Source organism: Pseudophryne corroboree, chromosome 4 (genome assembly GCF_028390025.1).
Source record: "Pseudophryne corroboree isolate aPseCor3 chromosome 4, aPseCor3.hap2, whole genome shotgun sequence".
Lineage (NCBI taxonomy): Eukaryota > Metazoa > Chordata > Amphibia > Anura > Myobatrachidae > Pseudophryne > Pseudophryne corroboree.
In genome coordinates, this window is record NC_086447.1 from 14357951 (window position 1) to 14367457 (window position 9507).

Below are 9507 nucleotides of genomic sequence, written 5' to 3' on the forward strand. Positions count from 1 at the left end.
TAATCTGGAGAGTTTTGCAAGATTTTTCTTCCATTAACCAACGAAGAAATACATTGGTACGTTGACATGATGAGTGAGTATTCAGGATCTCTTACGCTTACATGAGCAGCAGAGTGGCGCAGCGGAAGCGTGCTGGGCCCATAACCCAGAGGTTGATGGATCGAAACCATCCTCTGCTATGTGCACTTATTTTTTTGTTAATTAAATTCTTCCAAAACTGGGATTGATATTTTGGCTCTTTTATTTTTACTTAAAGTACAATAACTTTTAACATTTTAATTTGTTTTAATAGTATATTGACAGCATTGTTTTCTTTCAGAAATCCACTTAATTTTCTTTACCCTATTACTGAAATGGTAATTGACAAAAACAAGCTACATTGTCACCAGAAGAGCAATGCAAAATGTACAATTGATATTTCAAAATCATCCTTCCAGCTTGAATTTCAATGATGCATTGGGGCAACGATTTTGTGAGAAACATCTTCACCCTTAAAGAAAGATTTTCTTAACTTCTTACCTGTGTGCTGATTAGATATCACCTGGTTTTCACATTAAACAGATTCCCACTTGAGAAAGCAGCAAGGATGCAGGGAGGTTAATGTTTCCTGGTGTCAACCTGTATTATTTCAGTGGACATTGTAATGAGGATGCATCTTGCTGCCTTTCCAATGAAGCAAGTTTTAATCAGTAATAGGTGAAAAACCATTCCTACAAAGGTGTTAATCAGAGACTTAGCTTTGTGGACACTTTTCAGAGAGCAAATGTGTTAGCATAAAAATAAAGCCATAAAATGGAGAGCTGATTAATCACTCAATTGGATTTCTCTGCCTGCATAATTTTTTTTCTCTGCAACCCCATGCTAAATTGTGCTTCCTGTTTTTTATAAAATGACTTAATTAAATCTGACTCTGATTTCATCAGAGAAGGCCAGGTACCCTACACTATAAGAGGTGGTTTGAAATTTTGACTTGTCTACTTAAAGATCACCAAAATTTGATTACAAGGTCAATTACGTCCCTGGGTGGGATTTAACCACCAACCTTTCGGTTAACAGCTGAACGCACTAACCGATTGCATCACAGAGACAGCTTGCAAAATCATTTACTGACAAAGGCTAAAAAGCATTCATCTAGAAAATTTCATAGAAAAAGGTTAAAAAGGCAATAATCTGGAGAGTTTTGCAAGATTTTTCTTCCATTAACCAACGAAGAAATACATTGGTACTTTGACATGATGAGTGAGTATTCAGGATCTCTTACACTTATACGAGCAGCAGAGTGGCGCAGCGGAAGCGTGCTGGGCCCTTAACCCAGAGGTCAATGGATCGAAACCATCCTCTGCTATGTGCACTTATTTTTTTGTTAATTAAATTCTTCCAAAACTGGGATTGATATTTTGGATTTTTATTTTTACTTAAAGTACAATAACTTTGAACATTTTAATTTGTTTTAATAGTATATTGACAGCATTGTTTTCTTTCAGAAATCCACTTAATTTTCTTTACCCTATTACTGAAATGGTAATTGACAAAAACAAGCTACATTGTCACCAGAAGAGCAATGCAAAATGTACAATTGATATTTCAAAATCATCCTTCCAGCTTGAATTTCAATGATGCATTGGGGCAACGATTTTGTGAAAAACAACTTCACCCTTAAAGAAAGATTTTCTTAACTTCTTACCTGTGTGCTGATTAGATATCACCTGGTTTTCACATTAAACAGATTCCCACTTGAGAAAGCAGCAAGGATGCAGGGAGGTTAATGTTTCCTGGTGTCAACCTGTATTATTTCAGTGGACAGTGTAATGAGGATGCATCTTGCTGCCTTTCCAATGAAGCAAGTTTTAATCAGTAATAGGTGAAAAACCATTCCTACAAAGGTGTTAATCAGAGACTTGGCTTTGTGGACACTTTTCAGAGAGCAAATGTGTTAGCATAAAAATAAAGCCATAAAATGGAGAGCTGATTAATCACTCAATTGGATTTCTCTGCCTGCATAATTTTTTTTCTCTGCAACCCCATGCTAAATTGTGCATCCTGTTTTTTATAAAATTACTTAATTAAATCTGACTCTGATTTCATCAGAGAAGGCCAGGTACCCTACACTATAAGAGGTGGTTTGAAATTTTGACTTGTCTACTTAAAGATCTCCAAAATTTGATCACAAGGTCAATTACGTCCCTGGGTGGGATTGAACAACCAACCTTTTGGTTAACAGCTGAACGCACTAACCGATTGCATCACAGAGACAGCTTGCAAAATCATTTACTGACAAAGGCTAAAAAGCATTCATCTAGAAAATTTCATAGAAAAAGGTTAAAAAGGCAATAATCTGGAGAGTTTTGCAAGATTTTTCTTCCATTAACCAACAAAGAAATACATTGGTACTTTGACATGATGAGTGAGTATTCAGGATCTCTTACGCTTACATGAGCAGCAGAGTGGCGCAGCGGAAGCGTGCTGGGCCCATAACCCAGAGGTTGATGGATCGAAACCATCCTCTGCTATGTGCACTTATTTTTTTGTTAATTAAATTCTTCCAAAACTGGGATTGATATTTTGGCTCTTTTATTTTTACTTAAAGTACAATAACTTTTAACATTTTAATTTGTTTTAATAGTATATTGACAGCATTGTTTTCTTTCAGAAATCCACTTAATTTTCTTTACCCTATTACTGAAATGGTAATTGACAAAAACAAGCTACATTGTCACCAGAAGAGCAATGCAAAATGTACAATTGATATTTCAAAATCATCCTTCCAGCTTGAATTTCAATGATGCATTGGGGCAACGATTTTGTGAGAAACATCTTCACCCTTAAAGAAAGATTTTCTTAACTTCTTACCTGTGTGCTGATTAGATATCACCTGGTATTCACATTAAACAGATTACCACTTGAGAAAGCAGCAAGGATGCAGGGAGGTTAATGTTTCCTGGTTTCAACCTGTATTATTTCAGTGGACATTGTAATGAGGATGCATCTTGCTGCCTTTCCAATGAAGCAAGTTTTAATCAGTAATAGGTGAAAAACCATTCCTACAAAGGTGTTAATCAGAGACTTGGCTTTGTGGACACTTTTCAGAGAGCAAATGTGTTAGCATAAAAATAAAGCCATAAAATGGAGAGCTGATTAATCACTCAATTGGATTTCTCTGCCTGCATATTTTTTTTTCTCTGCAACCCCATGCTAAATTGTGCTTCCTGTTTTTTTATAAAATGACTTAATTAAAACTGACTCTGATTTCATCAGATAAGGCCAGGTAGCCTACACTATAATAGGTGGTTTGAAATTTTGACTTGTCTACTTAAAGATCACCAAAATTTGATTACAAGGTCAATTACGTCCCTGGGTGGGATTTAACCACCAACCTTTCGGTTAACAGCTGAACGCACTAACCGATTGCATCACAGAGACAGCTTGCAAAATCATTTACTGACAAAGGCTAAAAAGCATTCATCTAGAAAATTTCATAGAAAAAGGTTAAAAAGGCAATAATCTGGAGAGTTTTGCAAGATTTTTCTTCCATTAACCAACGAAGAAATACATTGGTACTTTGACATGATGAGTGAGTATTCAGGATCTCTTACACTAATATGAGCAGCAGAGTGGCGCAGCGGAAGCGTGCTGGGCCTATAACCCAGAAGTCGATGGATCGAAACCATCCTCTACTATGTGCACTTATTTTTTTGTTAATTAAATTCTTCCAAAACTGGGACTGATATTTTGGCTTTTTATTTTTACTTAAAGTACAATAACTTTGAACATTTTAATTTGTTTTAATAGTATATTGACAGCATTGTTTTCTTTCAGAAATCCACTTAATTTTCTTTACCCTATTACTGAAATGGTAATTGACAAAAACAAGCTACATTGTCACCAGAAGAGCAATGCAAAATGTACAATTGATATTTCAAAATCATCCTTCCAGCTTGAATTTCAATGATGCATTGGGGCAACGATTTTGTGAGAAACATCTTCACCCTTAAAGAAAGATTTTCTTAACTTCTTACCTGTGTGCTGATTAGATATCACCTGGTATTCACATTAAACAGATTACCACTTGAGAAAGCAGCAAGGATGCAGGGAGGTTTATGTTTCCTGGTGTCAACCTGTATTATTTCAGTGGACATTGTAATGAGGATGCATCTTGCTGCCTTTTCAATGAAGCAAGTTTTAATCAGTAATAGGTGAAAAACCATTCCTACAAAGGTGTTAATCAGAGACTTGGCTTTGTGGACACTTTTCAGAGAGCAAATGTGTTAGCATAAAAATAAAGCCATAAAATGGAGAGCTGATTAATCACTCAATTGGATTTCTCTGCCTGCATAATTTTTTTTCTCTGCAACCCTATGCTAAATTGTGCATCCTGTTTTTTTATAAAATGACTTAACTAAATCTGACTCTGATTTCATCAGAGAAGGCCAGGTACCCTACACTATAAGAGGTGGTTTGAAATTTTGACTTGTCTACTTAAAGATCACCAAAATTTGATCATAAGGTCAATTACGTCCCTGGGGGGGAGTGAACCACCAACCTTTCGGTTAACAGCCAAACGCACTAATCGATTGCACCACAGAGACAGCTTGCAAAATCATGTACTGACAAAGGCTAAAAAGCATTCATCTAGAAAATTTCATAGAAAAAGGTTAAAAAGGCAATAATCTGGAGAGTTTTGCAAGATTTTTCTTCCATTAACCAACGAAGAAATACATTGGTACTTTGACATGATGAGTGAGTATTCACGATCTCTTACACTTACATGAGCAGCAGAGTGGCGCAGCGGAAGCGTGCTGGGCCCATAACCATGAGGTTGATGGATTGAAACCATCCTCTGCTATGTGCACTTATTTTTTTGTTAATCAAATTCTTCCAAAACTGGGATTGATATTTTGGCTCTTTTATTTTTACTTAAAGTACAATAACTTTTAACATTTGAATTTGTTTTAATAGTATATTGACAGCATTGTTTTCTTTCAGAAATCCACTTAATTTTCTTTACCCTATTACTGAAATGGTAATTGACAAAAACAAGCTACATTGTCACCAGAAGAGCAATGCAAAATGTACAATTGATATTTCAAAATCATCCTTCCAGCTTGAATTTCAATGATGCATTGGGGCAACGATTTTGTGAGAAACATCTTCACCCTTAAAGAAAGATTTTCTTAACTTCTTACCTGTGTGCTGATTAGATATCACCTGGTTTTCACATTAAACAGATTACCACTTGAGAAAGCAGCAAGGATGCAGGGAGGTTAATGTTTCCTGGTTTCAACCTGTATTATTTCAGTGGACATTGTAATGAGGATGTATCTTGCTGCCTTTCCAATGAAGCAAGTTTTAATCAGTAATAGGTGAAAAACCATTCCTACAAAGGTGTTAATCAGAGACTTGGCTTTGTGGACACTTTTCAGAGAGCAAATGTGTTAGCATAAAAATAAAGCCATAAAATGGAGAGCTGATTAATCACTCAATTGGATTTCTCTGCCTGCATAATTTTTTTTCTCTGCAACCCCATGCTAAATTGTGCTTCCTGTTTTTTATAAAATGACTTAATTAAATCTGACTCTGATTTCATCAGAGAAGGCCAGGTACCCTACACTATAAGAGGTGGTTTGAAATTTTGACTTGTCTACTTAAAGATCACCAAAATTTGATTACAAGGTCAATTACGTCCCTGGGTGGGATTTAACCACCAACCTTTCGGTTAACAGCTGAACGCACTAACCGATTGCATCACAGAGACAGCTTGCAAAATCATTTACTGACAAAGGCTAAAAAGCATTCATCTAGAAAATTTCATAGAAAAAGGTTAAAAAGGCAATAATCTGGAGAGTTTTGCAAGATTTTTCTTCCATTAACCAACGAAGAAATACATTGGTACTTTGACATGATGAGTGAGTATTCAGGATCTCTTACACTTATATGAGCAGCAGAGTGGCGCAGCGGAAGCGTGCTGGGCCCTTAACCCAGAGGTCAATGGATCGAAACCATCCTCTGCTATGTGCACTTATTTTTTTGTTAATTAAATTCTTCCAAAACTGGGATTGATATTTTGGATTTTTATTTTTACTTAAAGTACAATAACTTTGAACATTTTAATTTGTTTTAATAGTATATTGACAGCATTGTTTTCTTTCAGAAATCCACTTAATTTTCTTTACCCTATTACTGAAATGGTAATTGACAAAAACAAGCTACATTGTCACCAGAAGAGCAATGCAAAATGTACAATTGATATTTCAAAATCATCCTTCCAGCTTGAATTTCAATGATGCATTGGGGCAACGATTTTGTGAAAAACAACTTCACCCTTAAAGAAAGATTTTCTTAACTTCTTACCTGTGTGCTGATTAGATATCACCTGGTTTTCACATTAAACAGATTCCCACTTGAGAAAGCAGCAAGGATGCAGGGAGGTTAATGTTTCCTGGTGTCAACCTGTATTATTTCAGTGGACATTGTAATGAGGATGCATCTTGCTGCCTTTCCAATGAAGCAAGTTTTAATCAGTAATAGGTGAAAAACCATTCCTACAAAGGTGTTAATCAGAGACTTGGCTTTGTGGACACTTTTCAGAGAGCAAATGTGTTAGCATAAAAATAAAGCCATAAAATGGAGAGCTGATTAATCACTCAATTGGATTTCTCTGCCTGCATGATTTTTTTTCTCTGCAACCCCATGCTAAATTGTGCTTCCTGTTTTTTATAAAATGACTTAATTAAATCTGACTCTGATTTCATCAGAGAAGGCCAGGTACCCTACACTATAAGAGGTGGTTTGAAATTTTGACTTGTCTACTTAAAGATCACCAAAATTTGATTACAAGGTCAATTACGTCCCTGGGTGGGATTTAACCACCAACCTTTCGGTTAACAGCTGAACGCACTAACCGATTGCATCACAGAGACAGCTTGCAAAATCATTTACTGACAAAGGCTAAAAAGCATTCATCTAGAAAATTTCATAGAAAAAGGTTAAAAAGGCAATAATCTGGAGAGTTTTGCAAGATTTTTCTTCCATTAACCAACGAAGAAATACATTGGTACTTTGACATGATGAGTGAGTATTCAGGATCTCTTACACTAATATGAGCAGCAGAGTGGCGCAGCGGAAGCGTGCTGGGCCTATAACCCAGAGGTCGATGGATCGAAACCATCCTCTACTATGTGCACTTATTTTTTTGTTAATTAAATTCTTCCAAAACTGGGACTGATATTTTGGCTTTTTATTTTTACTTAAAGTACAATAACTTTGAACATTTTAATTTGTTTTAATAGTATATTGACAGCATTGTTTTCTTTCAGAAATCCACTTAATTTTCTTTACCCTATTACTGAAATGGTAATTGACAAAAACAAGCTACATTGTCACCAGAAGAGCAATGCAAAATGTACAATTGATATTTCAAAATCATCCTTCCAGCTTGAATTTCAATGATGCATTGGGGCAACGATTTTGTGAGAAACATCTTCACCCTTAAAGAAAGATTTTCTTAACTTCTTACCTGTGTGCTGATTAGATATCACCTGGTATTCACATTAAACAGATTACCACTTGAGAAAGCAGCAAGGATGCAGGGAGGTTTATGTTTCCTGGTGTCAACCTGTATTATTTCAGTGGACATTGTAATGAGGATGCATCTTGCTGCCTTTTCAATGAAGCAAGTTTTAATCAGTAATAGGTGAAAAACCATTCCTACAAAGGTGTTAATCAGAGACTTGGCTTTGTGGACACTTTTCAGAGAGCAAATGTGTTAGCATAAAAATAAAGCCATAAAATGGAGAGCTGATTAATCACTCAATTGGATTTCTCTGCCTGCATAATTTTTTTTCTCTGCAACCCCATGCTAAATTGTGCATCCTGTTTTTTTATAAAATGACTTAACTAAATCTGACTCTGATTTCTTTAGAGAAGGCCAGGTACCCTACACTATAAGAGGTGGTTTGAAATTTTGACTTGTCTACTTAAAGATCACCAAAATTTGATCATAAGGTCTATTACGTCCCTGGGTGGGAGTGAACCACCAACCTTTCGGTTAACAGCCAAACGCACTAATCGATTGCACCACAGAGGCAGCTTGCAAAATCATGTACTGACAAAGGCTAAAAAGCATTCATCTAGAAAATTTCATAGAAAAAGGTTAAAAAGGCAATAATCTGGAGAGTTTTGCAAGATTTTTCTTCCATTAACCAACGAAGAAATACATTGGTACTTTGACATAATGAGTGAGTATTCACGATCTCTTACACTTACATGAGCAGCAGAGTGGCGCAGCGGAAGCGTGCTGGGCCCATAACCCAGAGGTTGATGGATCGAAACCATCCTCTGCTATGTGCACTTATTTTTTTGTTAATCAAATTCTTCCAAAACTGGGATTGATATTTTGGCTCTTTTATTTTTACTTAAAGTACAATAACTTTTAACATTTGAATTTGTTTTAATAGTATATTGACAGCATTGTTTTCTTTCAGAAATCCACTTAATTTTCTTTACCCTATTACTGAAATGGTAATTGACAAAAACAAGCTACATTGTCACCAGAAGAGCAATGCAAAATGTACAATTGATATTTCAAAATCATCCTTCCAGCTTGAATTTCAATGATGCATTGGGGCAACGATTTTGTGAGAAACATCTTCACCCTTAAAGAAAGATTTTCTTAACTTCTTACCTGTGTGCTGATTAGATATCACCTGGTATTCACATTAAACAGATTACCACTTGAGAAAGCAGCAAGGATGCAGGGAGGTTAATGTTTCCTGGTTTCAACCTGTATTATTTCAGTGGACATTGTAATGAGGATGCATCTTGCTGCCTTTCCAATGAAGCAAGTTTTAATCAGTAATAGGTGAAAAACCATTCCTACAAAGGTGTTAATCAGAGACTTGGCTTTGTGGACACTTTTCAGAGAGCAAATGTGTTAGCATAAAAATAAAGCCATAAAATGGAGAGCTGATTAATCACTCAATTGGATTTCTCTGCCTGCATATTTTTTTTTCTCTGCAACCCCATGCTAAATTGTGCTTCCTGTTTTTTTATAAAATGACTTAATTAAAACTGACTCTGATTTCATCAGATAAGGCCAGGTAGCCTACACTATAATAGGTGGTTTGAAATTTTGACTTGTCTACTTAAAGATCACCAAAATTTGATTACAAGGTCAATTACGTCCCTGGGTGGGATTTAACCACCAACCTTTCGGTTAACAGCTGAACGCACTAACCGATTGCATCACAGAGACAGCTTGCAAAATCATTTACTGACAAAGGCTAAAAAGCATTCATTTAGAAAATTTCATAGAAAAAGGTTAAAAAGGCAATAATCTGGAGAGTTTTGCAAGATTTTTCTTCCATTAACCAACGAAGAAATACATTGGTACTTTGACATGATGAGTGAGTATTCAGGATCTCTTACACTTACATGAGCAGCAGAGTGGCGCAGCGGAAGCGTGCTGGGCCCATAACCCAGTGGTCGATGGATCGAAACCATCCTCTGCTA

The 9507-nt window shown here is 36.0% G+C and overlaps 4 non-coding genes across 4 annotated transcripts; all 4 read left to right on the forward strand.

The window, feature by feature from the left end:
- Positions 1–107: 107 nt before the first annotated feature.
- TRNAM-CAU (transfer RNA methionine (anticodon CAU)) lies at positions 108–179 on the forward strand. The gene has a single exon. It is a non-coding gene; the product is annotated as a tRNA-Met (tRNA).
- A 2259-nt stretch (positions 180–2438) lies between these two features.
- On the forward strand, positions 2439–2510 carry TRNAM-CAU (transfer RNA methionine (anticodon CAU)). The gene has a single exon. It is a non-coding gene; the product is annotated as a tRNA-Met (tRNA).
- Positions 2511–8268: 5758 nt separating this feature from the next.
- Positions 8269–8340, forward strand: TRNAM-CAU (transfer RNA methionine (anticodon CAU)). The gene has a single exon. It is a non-coding gene; the product is annotated as a tRNA-Met (tRNA).
- Positions 8341–9435: 1095 nt separating this feature from the next.
- TRNAM-CAU (transfer RNA methionine (anticodon CAU)) lies at positions 9436–9507 on the forward strand. Its single transcript has one exon. It is a non-coding gene; the product is annotated as a tRNA-Met (tRNA).